Source organism: Micromys minutus, assembly GCF_963924665.1.
Source record: "Micromys minutus genome assembly, chromosome: 25".
Lineage (NCBI taxonomy): Eukaryota > Metazoa > Chordata > Mammalia > Rodentia > Muridae > Micromys > Micromys minutus.
Genome location: NC_137960.1, coordinates 31167639 through 31183830, shown reverse-complemented (window position 1 = coordinate 31183830; position 16192 = coordinate 31167639).

The following is a 16192-nucleotide window of genomic DNA, read 5'->3' as shown; positions in this document are numbered from 1 at the left end:
TAAAATCACTGTGTTGTGACAATCTAGTAGAACTTATACACAGAGATCATTTGCTGCTCACGAACTGCTATGTGCACTTCTCATGCAGAACTATAGAAAATGGCTACTCCTTCTCTATCACAAAGAAATACCAGTTCTCAGAATAACTAAGGAAGAATGGGATGTGTCTTGTAAACTGATTTTTTCTTCATCATTTCACTCATTGGGTTCAGGCATACATTAGAGAATGGTTTTGGCTGTGGTCCACATGTGTGGTTTTTACCTGGGATCCGTGACAAGCAAGAAGGAAAAGGTGGGTTTTCCACTTGCTTTCAAGTTAGATGTAGACCAGGACTGCACTGGCACAGCAGTAAGGGGTTTTCTGAGTCACACTGGGAAATGCATAAACAATATGGTCTACGTTAATTTTAAGTGGCTCGGTGAAGGAAGGGGCAGAGCAGATCAGAGAGATACTCAATCTCCAAACAACTTTTAAGGTGGAGGTAAGCAACATTTTGGCAGCTATCGTACAAAAGACACTAAATACGAAAATTAAATCAGTTCGCCCAGACAAAGTGCTGGTAAGTACCAAAGTCACCAAGCAAGATCAGAACGACACTGTAGGGCAATGGGATAAGCATTTACAAACCTTTCAGAGCACAGTGTATCAGTCAGTGTGAAGCCTCAGGAGAGAGTCTAATTTGAATGTTTAGGCAGAAGGACAAGGGGTTCAAAGGGTGCTTGGGGGAGCCACAAGGAAAATGTTGACATTCCTTGCTGTCTGTAAACCAAGAAAGCATCACACTTGCTCATATGTCCATGTGGCACAGTAGAAAGTGAAGTGAACTGTATGCCATCTCCATTCTGACCTTGGCTTTCACTTAATTCGTGGTTCACAGATTTACAGATACATCACTTAAGGTCTGGGCATCTTGGTTATCTGGTCTGACAGGCAGCTCGTGTCCATGGTTCCCTGCGGAAAGTAAACTTGTAACTAGTTAAAACTCTGCTATAAAATTTCAAGACTGGTGGTTCTGGATTTTCCTATTCCCAAGCAGAAGTCTAGATACTTTGTTATTTAAGCAAAGTGTGCGCTCTTTCAGGCAGGAAGAGTTACAGGCAACTTTCTCTGAGATGCAGCCAAATACAGGTGCTAGAAATTTATGAGAGGGAAGAAAAATAGGGAAATTTATTTAGTGCACTATTCTCTAGTATTCAAAGGAAAATGACATGCGTGGTTAGAAAAGTTTCATAGATAATGTTTTTTAGAATACCCATGCCTGTTATTCTTGCCATATTTAAGGAGGGTAGACTTAATAATTGTGAAAACATTATATGGCATTGGACACTCAGGGATTAGTACTGTATTTTCATTACTCAACATAATCATTTTGTGAAAGTCTGTATGACAGTAAGTTGAGAATTGAATAATGGGTTGGTTGTTTGTTCATGAGAGAAGAGGCTACAAAAAAAATCAAATACTACTTCTTGGGTAGAACAGTACAATATTGCCAATAAAAATGAAGAAACATGCAAATTAGTGGGAAATAATTAGTTTATGTACTTAAATATTTTTTCAAAAATATTCAAAGAACAATGAAAATTAAGTTTTAACTTCACAAGAAAAATATTCAGTAATTTTGAGAAAATTGTGTTAAAGAAACCACAGGACAGATGACTTCAATAAAATTTCAGGGTGGTGAAAATTTTACAGAATCCTATAGCTCAGACACATATCTGATGAAGATGTATTTTGGGCAGAAAATCTCTACAAGTAGGTTCTGTTGCTGGGTAGGTATACGTTAGTGCATCAGAGGTACCTTCTGAGAGATGCTTGTGACTAAAGGAATTCCAGCAGAGTTTGTATGTAGAGAATAAGTAATAAAAGAGTCACCTGTGACCTCCACAGACAAAGCCTAACAAGGAGGAACAATGCCTCCCAGAATGACATAACTAATATTTTAAAGGAAGATATTTATTTACATCACATTTTGATTAATGATTTTAGTAGATTGGCCCATTTAAAATACATTAAACAAATGCCATTTTGCAGTGGCAATTTTATAATGTTGCATATAATGCCTCATAGACTCACAATATATGTAGCTTACATTGTTTTACAGAAGGGCATGTGTATTATAAACGACTCAAAATGAATTGATCTTTACCACCAAGTGACTTCTTACTGTTCATGTAGACGTATGAAATGAATTTGTAACCTACATTATTTTGTTCTGTACAGGAACATTTTTGCTCTTAAAGGATGTACCATCTGTCTTAAGAATATGGAATGTAAAATAAATACATTCCCAGTAACTCAACCAATTAATGTTTAACTTAAATTTGCTTCATTTTTTAATCCTTGATTTTCCTATCTTTACTAAGAACTGGAAAGTCTGAGAAGCATGTTTCCTTCTACCACTTTGGAGATTCATAAGAATATGCCACACACAATTATACAAGAATAACACACACAATCCCTTAGTCTTTACGAAGCCCATTCTATCTGGAAATAGTAAGAATATCTCTGATGCCCATCTACTAGCTTTCCCAAGATAACATTTAAAGCTGTGGATGACCAATGAAAAACATATTCCCCAAATTTTCCTTGGGAAAATTCTCCTAAAGTTATTTCTGAGAACATGCAGTTGATATATTCTTTTTTGATGTCATTTTAAGCTCAGAGACACTGTAGGCCAGACATTTTTGTGTGCTTTAGCCCCACAAAGCTTTTGATGTCGCATGCCAAATCTAATTCGAGAGCGTTTTAAAAACTGTACTTACCTGTACAAGACACTACGACGGAATTGACGGACTCGCAGAACCTGATGGTTCAGTAAACGATCCCTTCCGTGTTTATACAGGAAACCACTTATTATTTTCTGGTTGTAGTTCATAGGGCTAGAGTATTCCCAGGAAGTACTGTTCGCGCTGCTGCCTGTACTCTGCTGCCACGCACTGCCTTTGGGCATAGAATCCCCACTTAAAATACGCTTTAATGAGACCTCCTAAAAAGGATAATGTGTTCCATTTCCCCTTTATTTAAGTGGACTGCAATTTTAATGCAAGGTTATTTGGAAACTATGAATAGATATCTCAAAATAAAATGAAACTTCCCTCCACCCAGCATCTAGATAACGTAAGTGATCGTATAGCTGGTAACACTCTGAATACAGACTTGCTATGTTTTAACTCTGTCTCTTCCCCTGTGTTTCTCTGTTTCTCTCTCTCCAGTCCTGCTAATGTCTAAGCTCTTTGCATGATCTTTTAGTACTAGCAGAAATTGGGAGTGGCGGAGTGAGAACTGAGCACTTAACTGGGAATCACTCATTTTACCACTGTGGTACAGTCATTCTTGTTAAAAATTTGAGTGTCTGGATTTGAGTTCTTAGTTCATCCAAATGATTGATGTAGCCATACATTCAATTTTCGGAATGACTTATAAAAGAAAGTAAGTCCTCCAAACACATAATTGAGAGTTCACGTAAATGCCAGGTTTTTGGGAATAAGGATTTCACTGTGGGTAAAATCTGTTGGCAAGCTCTTAATATGAAAATACTTGGTGGATGAAACATTCTAAATTTTAAGTGGGCATCAGGACAGCTGTGGGTACATGCAAGTGTATCATAAATAGAAAATATTCTTGGAGGAAAGTTTTGTGTGGTACTTATATCTTCTTCACAAAGGTTGTACGGGTAGTGCTTACATTCAAAAGGTAAGATGACACTCAATTCCATATAGACATTTGTTCCAAATTCCTTCTTTAAAACTGTGTACAGAAGGTACACACACACACACACACACACACATAAACACACACACACACACACACACACACACACACAATGACTCCTATCTTACTTTGAAGATTTAAAAATGTGCTATACGCAATGTGAATGTACGATGATTCTCACAAGAAATTCTAATTGATAATTTTAACCTAAGCCTTGTATTTTTATGTACTGGGATTTGCTGTGTGAACTTGCCTTTATAACCTAGGTAAGAGGACTTTGTCCTAATCTGCTAATCTTAGACATATCTAGTTAATTTCCACCCGATAATTATGATGTGTTTACATTTCAAAGGAAGTGAAATTGGCACAAACAAATCTTCTACAGTAATTGTAACTTCTTTTCAAAGGAACAGATTTCAAAAAGAAAGAAACCAGAGGCACTTCGAGAAAGATAAAATATTTTATGCTTGGTTTTTTTTTGACTGATGTGATATAAAAAGGATTATATTTGTGAGAGAAGATACTGGTTGGAAATACCCTCTTGCAGTGTATAGTTTTTAGTGATACTGTAGTATAAACTTGTAATCTGAACCCTTACTTTGGAATGGAAAGCAGGACATAATAACTCTGTCAATGATATCCTGCAAAGTGTCCCCATTTATAATTATTTATATTGTAAATAGCTCTCTGAAGTAAAATTGAAGTTAATGTGCATAAAATGTATTTATTATGTGAGTAATTTTTGGTTTAAAATATAGTTACCAATATGCAGCTGGAGTCTGAGATGTTTATTGAAAGAAGATTCTTTACAGGACAAAAGAGATTTGTCAGCCAGACCGGTGGTCTTCAGAAACGACAGCTATTTTAGCTCTGGATTTGGTGGGGTTGGGCAACTCTCTGCAAACACACTAGGGACAGAGATGGGAGAACACAGCCTAGGTACACATAGTAACTATTCCACAAAGGGTCTGTTTTGTTAGACCCCAGAACATGGTTTTCTTAGTGTGTCTTCAGGATATTTTCATCAGAACTTATTTTTCTTTTGTTGAAAATAGTTTTTTTATACAATATTTTCTGGTTGTGCTTTTCCCTCTTCACCTCCCTGCCACACATCTTCTGTCTCTCATTAGGAAACAAGCTGACATCTAAGGAATAATAAAAATAAAATAAGATAAACAAGCACAAGAATTGCACATAGATACAGAGACCCACACATTCACATACCCAGGAAAGGAATCTCATAAAACCAGAAGCTGTAACATACAAAGAAGAACCTTTAATATGGGGCTGGGGGACTCCACAAACTAAAAACCAAAAGCTCAACAACAACAACAAGAAAATACACTGACAATATGAAAAAAAAAGAACCTGCAAAGATGCTGTGGGGTTCATTTTGTGCTGTTGATCTACTGCTGAGCAGCTAAGAGTGATTTCTTTCCCCAGTGAAACTCCCTTGGAAAAAGCTAAATTTTCATTTGCAAGTGGTTATCAACTGTAGGCTGCTTCTGGACTAGGGATGGGGCACTCGTCCACTTCTCCAGCAGCTCTCGGAATACATCTGGTGCAGACCCCTCTTCAGCAGCAATACTTCATACACTGCTCTACTAAGCAAAAAATTCAAATGTGCAGGTTACTTCTTTAATGCCCAAGGGAGCTGGGGGAGAAAACCTGTTCTGTTCAGATGATCCAGGTGTCATTCAAAAGCACACGAAAAATGTCTGTCTACTTTTTTGTTTTGGCATTCCAAGCACTTTGAAAGTTCAAAACTAGGAGTTAAAAACAAATATTTTTTTTCTAGGTAATTCTTAAGCACTTTTGTACTCTTTATGGTTCCTTTGTTTTATCTCCCCAAACCTATGATTTGTAATAGTGTGTTCCAGATATTGTTACTGGTCAGCTTTGCAGACAGCGCTGTTTTAATTCAGTGGGGATGATGTTGCTTGTATTTTTCAAAGCTCTTTAAAAATAAGAAAAACAGGCTAGACAATATACCAGAATACCATCACTATCGATACGGTATTTATCACCGGTGAAATGTTTATCAGATATTTTTCAACATTTTTATTAAAAATACTTGTTTTAGTGGTTTTTTTTTTACTGCAGTGATAAATTTATATTTATCTATCCAGTTTCCCAAAATAACTGCACTTCCAAGTTAGTCCATAATATTTATTAAATATTGTGTGAGCCTTATGCCATAATGACAAACACTTGAGACAGTTCATAAAGGGAAAGTTTCTGTTGGTTTCCTCTTGGTTTTAGTTCAGAATCATTTGGCTCCATTGATAAGAGGTCTTGGCATGGCTGGAGTTGAGGACATGCCTTCAAGTGACTTTAATATTTTCTCCTAGACCCCAACTCTTTAACAAATTCACATCCCAATAAAGCAGGAAGAATAGGGGCCATGAGAAAATAGAGACCAATATTCTTTCTCATTGAAGGGTATTGTAAGCATAAAAACACTCACTTAACTATTTTTTTCTCATATACTTTGAAAAATATAAGTTCTTTAAATAGTCATAAAATAAAATATTCCCCGTCTCTTCCTAGGGCACAGACTGGAACTGCCACTTGGGTTTTGTGACTGTTACCAAGGAAGGTTTTCATATCAAGGCAGGTTCTGTGTACTGTAAGGGAGCAACCTTCCTGAATCTCACCCAGCCCCCTTTCTTCTTCCCAGAATAAATGGCAGAGATAACTCTATATTTTCATTCTAAAAACATTTATCTTTAAAAAGAGCAATGGTCACTTATTGAGTATCAAACTTACACACACTTACAGTGCATTAAACGCTCAAGCAGTTAGATTACTATAGAAGTTAGTGAGAAGATCCCTTCCTCCCAGAGAAGCAGACGGCAGTGCTTTCTGCTCTACTATGGAACAGAGATTTGAGACTTAAGTTGCTCAGTCACAAAGCTTGGCAGTGGTAGAGATGAAAAATTGAAACTAGCACATTTGATCCAGAACAATACTGTGGTTTGTTCCGCTTTCTGTATGTAATAATAGTCATACGACATATAGGGAAGGAAAGCCTTGTCTGAATAATGGTTTCATAAAAGAAGTCATTGGCTAGTACAATAAAAAATGACTCCAGTAGCCCCTGGCATTTGTCTAAGTCCTGGGCTGCTCTTCTCCAGTTATGTTGATGCAAGCACCAGCCTTAGGGGAGCCAGGCCAACCCTCTTGTCCCCTTGAACACCTTCTGCCTTTCTTCATTGATGTCTGGAGTTTAATATGCCTGTAGTCACAGATTCCCTATGATACTTGACTTAAAAAATTGGGATGCTAGGCAGAGCTAAGCAAGCACTATGCCACTGAACCATGTCCCTAGCCCCTGGTATTTGCTTGTCTTTTTTTTTAATGGGCATTTTCAATCAACAAAATGTAATTAACATAAGTAGTAATTTGGAATTATACATTTTCATGTTATGAGTGCAAACGTAAGTATTACTTTTTATGATTGCCACTAAAGAGTGTTTTGTTTCATGGAAAACTCTCATTTTACTTAGGATAAAAATCCAGCCAAAGTTGGGAGGTGATGGCATATGCCTTTAATCCCAGCATCTGGGAGGCAGAGAGAGAGATAAATCTCTGAGTTTGAGGTCAACCTGGTATACAGAATGAATTCCAGGATAGCCAGGACTACACGGAGAAACGATGAAATGAAAAAGGAGAACAGAAGGAAGGAGAAAAGGAAGAAAGGAAGGAAGGAATCCAACCAAAGAGAAATCAATCAGTGTGGTTAAATTGCTTCTCTCCCAGAGGACTCAAGTTCATAGGTTCTAGTACCTATGTAGTACAGTTCAGAACTCCTTGCAACTCCATTTTCAGTATATCTAATGTCCTCTTATGGCTTCTACAGGCACTTGCACTTATGTATAATCCCAAAGATACACACACACACACACACACACACACACACACACACACACACACACACACAATTGAAATGATTTTAGAAATCTTTAGAAATTCATCCAAAGCTCATTCACTCCAGAACTAGAATAGCCCCTCCCTCAATTGTTATCTGTCCTATATTTGAGTCTGGAGCCCCCAACTGCCTAGACTATCTGGCAGTGAGCCCAGGAGTCTCCTGGCTCTGCCCTGATGACTGTTGCAATTATAGGAGCCCATTTAACATCTTGCTTTTTTTTTTAATTGAACAACTTTATTTTAAAAAACAGAGACGAATGTGCAGATTTTGAAAGCAATTTTGGCATAAAAGTATATGAATACATTTTTGTCAGTACTTGATTTTTTTTTAAAGGTTTGATAGTATGCATTAAAATCTTACTTGTTACAATGAGCATAAAGTACAAGTAAAACAAGATGTAACCTGGAAATAGTCAAAGTTTTCTTGGTGTGTAAAGATTAAGCATAATGATTTTTCATTTTTTTGGCCTTTGCTTTTTTTGAACTTCATATAGTCTGTAAGTTGTTTCTGGGGTGTTCAGAGCTTTCAGGGGTTAGTATCCAATTTTCAGTGACTGCATATTATGTCTATTCTTTTGTGACTGGGTTACCTCACTCAGGATGATATTCTCTAGATACATCCATTTTCCTAGGAGTTTCATAAAGTCATTGTTTCTGATAGCTGAGTAGTACTCCATTGTGTAAATATGCCACAATTTTTGTATCCATTCATCTACTGAAAAACATCTGGATTCTTTCCAGCTTCTGGTTATTATTAATAGGGCTACTATGAACATTGTGGTGCATGTATCTTTGTGGTATGTTGGAGCTACTCTGGGGTATATGCCCGGAAGTGGAATAACTGGGTCTTCAAGTAGTTCTATGTCCAGTTTTCTGAGGAAACGCCAGACTGATTTCCAGAGTGGTTGTACCAGTTTACAACCCCACCAACAGTGGAGAAGTGTTCCTCTTTCTCCACAACCTCGCCAGCATCTGCTGTCATCTGAATTTTTGATCTTAGGCATTCTGACTGGTGTGAGGTGGAATCTCAGGGTTGTTTTGATTTGGATTTCCTGATTACTAAGGATGTTGAGCACTTCCTTAGATTCTTCTCAGCCATTCAATATTCCTCAATTGAGAACTTTTATTTGTAGCTCTGAACCCCCTTTTGAAATAGGATTGTTTGATTCTCTGATGTCTAGGCCTCTATCAGGTGTAGGGTTGGTAAAGATCTTTTCCCAATCTGTTGGCTGCCATTTTGTTTTCTTGACAGTGACCTTAGCCTTACAGAAACTTTGCAATCTCATTAAGTCCTATATGTCAATATTTGACTTTAGAGCAAAAGCCACTGGTGTTCTGTTCAGAAAATTTTCTCTTGTGCCTATGTATTCTAAGGTTTTCCATACTTTCTGTTCTAACAGTTTCAGTGTACCTGGTTTAATGTGAAGATCTTTGATACACTTGCACTTGAGCTTTGTACAAGGAGATAAGAAAGGGTTTATTTTCATTCTTCTGCATGCTGAGTGCCAGTTGGACCAAAACCATTTGTTGAAGAGGCTGTCCTTTTTCCATGGAATGTTTACAGCTCCTATGTCAAAAATCATGTGACCATAAATGTGAGGGCTCATTTCTGGATCTTCTATTCTATTCCATTGATCCACGTGCCTATCTCTGTACTAGTACCATGCAGTTTTTAGCACAATTGCCTTGTAATATAGCTTGAGGCCAGGGATGGTGATTCCTGAAGATGTTTTCTTGTTGTTGAGGATGGAATTCACTATTTCAAGTCTTTTGTTATTCCAGATGAAATTGCACATTGCTCTTTTCTACTCTATGAAGAATTGGGTTGGAATTAAGTTGGGGATTGCATTGAATCTGTAGATTGCTTTTGGTAAGATGGCTATTTTTTACAATGTTGATCCTTCCAAATCTATGAGCATGGGGGATCTTTTCATTTTCTGAGATCTTCCTTAATTTCTTTCTTCAGAGATTTGAAGTTCTTGTCAGACAGGTCCTTCACTTGCTTAGTTGGAGTCACACCAAGGTATTTCATATTGTTTGTGACTATTGTGAAAGGTATTTTTTGCCTAATTTCTTTCTTCTCAAGTTTGTCCTTTGAGTAGAGGAAGGCTACTGATTTGTTTGAGTTAATTTTATATTCAGCTACTTTGCTGAACTTTTTATCAGCTGTAGAAGTTGTCTTGTGAAATTTTTGGGGTCACCTATGTATACTATCATGTCATCTGCAAACAGTGATGTTTTTACTTCTTCCTTTCCAATTTGTATCCCTTTGATTTCCTTTTGCTGTCTAGTTGCTCTGGCCAGGACTTCCAGTACTATGTTGAATAGGTAGGGGAAGACTGGGCAGCCTTTTCTAGTCCCTGATTTTAGTGGGATTGCTTCAAGTTTCTTACTGTTAAGTTTGATGTTGCCTATTTGTTTGCTGTATATTGCTTTTATTATGTTTAGGTATGGGCCTTGGATTCCTGTTTTTCCCAAGACTTTTAACGTGAAGGGGTGTTAAATTTTGTCAAATGCTTTCTCAGCATCTAATGAGATGACCATGTGGTTTTTTTTCTTTGTGTTTGTTGGTTGATTTCCATATATTAAACCATCCCTGCATCCCAGGGTTGAAGCCTACTTAAATATGGTGAATGATCGTTTTGATGTGTTCTTGGATTCAGTTTGCAAGAATTTTGTTGAGTATTTTTGCATCAATGTTCATAAGTGAGTTTGGTCTGAAGTTCTCTTTCCTTGTAGGGTCTTTTTGTGGTTTAGGAACGAGGGTTATTGTGGCCTCCAAAAATGAGTTAGGTAGTGTTACATAATGCTAGTTTCACTGTGTCCTTGTTCAGTTTCTGTTTCCATGATCTGTCCATTGATGAGAGTGGGATGTTGAGGTCTCCCACTGTTATTGTGTGGGGTGCAATGTATTTTTTTTGAGCTTTAGTAGGGTTCCTTTTATGAATATGGGTGCTCTTGTATTTGGAACGTATATGTTAAGGATTGAGATTTCCTCCTGACAAATTTTCCCTGTAATGAGTAAAAAGTGTCCTTCCTTATCTTTTTTGATAACTTTTGGTTGAAAATCTACTTTATTCGATATTAGAATGGCCACTCCAGCTTGCTTCTTGTGACCATTTGCTTGGAAGTTTTTTTTCCCAACCTTTTACTCTGAGATAGTGTCTGTCTTTGTCTCTGAGATGAGTTTCCTGTATGCAGCAAAATGCTGGATTCTGTTTATGTATCCAGTCTGATACCCTTGTCTTTTTATTGGGGAATTGAGTCCATTTATGTTAACATATATTAAGGAATAGTGGTTGCTGTTTTCTGCTATTTTTGCTTTTAGAGGTAGAATTGTGCCCGTTTGCCTTTGTCTTTTGCTTTTCTTGCTTAGGTATTTTCTTGTTTTTATTAGGATGTAGTTTACTTCCTTGTATTGGGTTTCCCACCTATAATTTGTTGTAGTGCTGGATTTGTGGTCAGATATTGTGTAAATTTAGTTTTGCCTGAAATATTTTGGTTTCTCTCTCTCTCTCTCTCTCTCTCTCTCTCTCTTTCTCTCTCTCTCTCTCTCTCTCTCTCTCACACACACACACACACAGACTCACACTCACTCACACACACACACACACACATCCATACACACACACACACACACAGTTTGTCCTTTCTAACACTGTGATTTTAGGCAAGTTTATAATGGCTCTCGTGGAACCAACTCAGGTCTGATTGCTCATATGACAACAAAAATCCTTCAAATGAGAATTTTCCCAGGCCCTCCTTGGACCTTTTTTCTTCTTTAGCCATCTTAGTTTTACCCCAGACTTAAAGCACACCAGTTTTTTTAATGTACATATTTACACTCACAGCAACATACATAGGAACACACCTGAAGCCCAGTCTCCAGTCACTGAAGCCTGTTGGTAAACTTCTAGATTTGACCTTAGACACAGCTTTTTCAAATCCCAAGAGCATCATGAATTCTGCTCTCATGATTCTCCAGTCGCTATAGCCCTAATCTTCCTGAAATAATTTGGTATCTCAGTATTAATAAAATTTAAAAATATCCAAATAGCCATCCAAAGATGGTGTGTGTCATTTATATCTCCCTATTATCAGCAAAGTTTGTTTTTTGTAGAACACATTCTATTGTCTACTTTAGTTCTTATACATTCTCTCAATTTTCTAAGCTACATTTTTTTTTTCTAAAACATTCTTTTACCTGGATACACCCTTGTATAAAAGTCATCAACTTTGCTGATATTAGGAAGGCCAACATAGAACAACAGTCAGAATAAATGAATTCAAATTTTTCTTTTTTAAAAAAATTTAATCATTTACTCACTTTACAACCCAATATTCGCCCTTCTTCTCCTCCCAGTACCTTCTCACAGTCCTACCCCTATTCCACCTTCTCCATCCTTACTGAGAAGGGGAATTTCCCTCTGAGTGTCAGCTCCCATCCCCCTCTCCACTATCTCCCACTCTCTGTATTTTAAAATCTTTCTGCTTGATATTATCAGATAATTTCCAGTGACTTGAAGGAAACATTAGACAGATGTTCTTTTTTTTAAATTGGTTATTTTATTTATTTACATTTCAAATTTTATCTCCCTTCCCTGTTTCCCCTCTGCAGAACCCTTATCCCATCCTCTCTCCCCCTGCTTCCATGAGGGTGCTCCTCCACTCACTCCCTCATTGTATTCTATCTCTTGAGTGTGAGACTATTCACTAGAGATTGATCAGGATACCAGGAGCCACACACTCCCCATAGAAAAGTGACTCTTCTTTCCCTGGATTCTGTCAACTGTCCATAGCTCCTTAGTTAGGGGTGACACTTACAAACTCTTCATTTTGCAGAAGGTTGACTGGGTTAATTTTGTACAGATTTTGTGACAAGCAATCACAGCAGTTGTGAGTTCATGAGTGTAGAGAGTCCTCTCATGTCCAAAAGACACTATTTGGCTCTGGTCATCTATAATCTCTGGCTTTTTATAATATTTCTACTATTTCTTTCGAAGGTACTCTGGGACACGTTTTTAGTACTTTAAGATACTTTTCGGATACCCTTGAACTTTGGGGAAGGGATATGATATAGATGTTTTATTTGCAGCTGAGAACTTATTTTCTGCACCTTGACCAGCTGTGAGTTTCTGTGCTAACATCAATCTTTGTACAAACTTTACCGGTGGAGATTGAAAGCTGCACTTGTTTTTATACTTGGGATTTTAAAGGGAAGTCTCCAGAAAAATTATCTTATCTTGTGATAAGTGACAGGCTTCTTGTGTTGGTTCATATTTATATGCATACATGTGTGTGCATTTTAAAATTTTTATGAGGTGTGTATGAGTTCGCCTAGATGTACACCACACATTTGTGGCATCCTTGCAGAGCCAGAGTAGGCATTTACTAAGATTCCCATGGAGCTGGAGTTATGGAAGGTTTTGGGCCGCCATGTGGCTTTGAGAACCGATCCCAGGTCTTTGACGAGAGCAGCAAGAGTCATCCAGCCAGAGAATACCAAGTCATCGCTCTAAGTCAGAGAATACCGAGTCATCGCTCTAAGTCAGAGAATACCGAGTCATCGCTCTAAGTCAGAGAATAACGAGTCATCGCTCTAGCTTCTTTATCATTAAATTTCTTCTGAGGCATTTACTAAGATCACATAAATTTTTTTTTTCTATCTTGGGGTTTTTTTTTTTTTGTTTGTTTGTTTGTTTAATTTGGGGCTAACATAGAAAGTGCTCTTCTTTGTGTAATTAACTTAAATGAAACATACCTGTTAAAATATTATGATTCTAACAGTTTCAATTCCTTTATTGATTTTTCTCTGTAAGCAGCAATGCTTATTTTTCAATTTTAAAACGTACATACTTAATATTTTTTAATTACAATTTTTTAGATTATTGGTAGATGCTTAAATTTTATAAATTTTATAAATTTGGACACACACATATTTACACAATATATGTATATTTCTAAATTTCAGTGTGTAAAGTTTAACTGTATGTAGTCTACTACATTGTTAATTGTAACCCAGTTCCTTGTTGTTGACTTTATTTTCATGTGGACACGCACCAGGCCCTTTGACCAATGTATCACACCACAGATAATGCCTGAAAACAGTAGATGATAAATGTGTGCCTTAATTTGTGTTCTGAAGACTTAGATTTCAGTTTCTTACTGACAAATCATTTATTTACCTGTTTCTTCATATGTGAATGATGTTACATTTGAAAAGCTATTGGGGGGACATAGAAAGAATTTACTGTTAGCTCATTTGCTTTAAATAGAAAAAAAGTTTGAATTTTTCTTTTACCAGAAAATTATTGTTTACCAGAAAAGTGAGCTAAGAATATATGGAACCTCTGTAATACCATAATAAAAGTCTGTGAATATCCCTTTCATCACTGCCATCAAATAAAGCTTTGTTGAGTAGCTTATAATTACAACTTCAGAAAAATGCATAGATGTAATGACCAGTAAGAAAAAAAAATTATATTGAAACCATTAAGTTTCTTGTTTAAGTCAATTGCACATACATGGACAGGGATAGAAACACAGATAGACATATATACACACCACACACACACACACACACACACACACACACACACACACACACACTACATATATGCACACCATCCACATACTATGCACACACAAACTACATACACATACATACACCACATATATGCACACCACACACATACTACACAACACAAACTACACACACACACACAAACATACACACATTTTTTTAGCATTTCTTCTTGAATGTCATTTATGTGTCAAATAAAGGTGAAGCTGATGCTGTCTTTTCACCAGGTCAGCAGAAAATTTGCAAGTTTTATGACTGTAGTTTAAATTGACATTATATTTTCCTAAGAGGAAACATTTCTTCACTCATTAAATCTCAAACCTCCCTCCACAAAACTTAAATATGGACATTTTCTCATATATAGGAGAATAAATTCTATTACTCATGTATGATTCACGCTCAATCAATGCCTCAGTAAAAGCCTCTGGTGTCATCTCATGAAATGGTTTCAAACAGGAATACAAAGCCCAGATGAAGTGAAGATGAGAGAGTAGAATTGTGACAGGGCTATTTTTGAAATGATGCTCTTAGGAAAAGCTGCTGATTGAAATCAATACCTCAAGACCCGGAATTTGAAAAGACCATTTCTGAGACCCGAGAGGGTCACTGACTAGAAGTGTCAGTTGATGGTATTCAGACCATGCAATTGCTTTCACCAAGGTGCCCATGTGTTTACTTAAGTGACTTTCGGTAGCTGGTGGCTGAGCATACATTGAGAGAGTCTCTCTGGATTCAGGCTCCAGGGAGGAAGAGACTAGAGGGGACTTTATCTGTGGTTTAAATCAGTCAGTCCAAGGAAGGCTATATTGGAAGAAATGAATTGAACTGGGTTTTCTGTTTTACTTCTCTTTCTCAAAAAAAAAAAAAAAAAATGTGAAGGGTGTGATAAATATAAACCTTTTAAATATTAAAAAATTAGAATACCCATAAACCTTGAAATATTAATTTCAAACCAAATTTCACTTAATAAATTATAATTGATCAGAAAATCATTCATTTGTACAGATCTGTGCTAATGTTTCCCATTTCCTCTAAGGCACATGGAGTAATTTTCTTTTTGTTAAGTGTGAGATCTTGTTTGTGGTGATGTCCTGGGGTGTAGGATAACATAAGTGCTAGTCATGTAATTTCAGGTTGCTTTATATAGAAGATACCAGATAACTTAATTATAGCAAGTGAGATTTAAGACTATTTTTGTGGGGATAACTGTAGTTTTTAATGATGCTATTAGCCTTTCAATTTTTTATAACAGTAGATTTTAAAATTTAAATTATAGAGAAATACGATCTGTCCTTTTTGATATATAATAAATAACAATTACACTAGCATCTTCAGTATGTCATAAATTATTAATGTGTTTAGGTTCACTTGTATAAAATTGATTCTCCTACTCTGAGTGATCTGATCTCTCATCAACTGACATCCCATCAACTCATAGGACTGTCCAGACTCATATTGAGGTCCCATGACAGGTGTCTGTCCTGATAGGGTAGTGACAATCCTATCCTTCATTCCAGATGCTGCCATAGGCTATATGTCATAGGCTATATATGGTCCACATATGTTCTTTAGAACTGTACATTCTGCCGAATTGCATGTCAATTAAGCTTTGGAAGGTGAATTAAGGTTTTAAAATTCCAGGCCTATTTGGATGGCAAAGTGGCCCCTTGGTTGCTCTAGTCATGAAAGACCATGTTTACAGGGTGAACTTTGTTGCTATGGTTACTTTTCTAAGAATCCCTTCAGCGGTGAAGTTTTGGCTGAGATGAAGTAAAGAAGGGCTGGCTGGGTATTAGGTCTATAGAGAGGATCTGGTGTGTGGTTTTACTATTGCCTCTTTAGACCAAAGTGGCCGAGTGGACTAGAGAACAATGAATAGACATTTACTTCATGAAGTTGACATAAGGATTCTGACTATAAAATCCCGCCATGTAACTCTGCTTACTACCTCTTTTTTGTTTGTA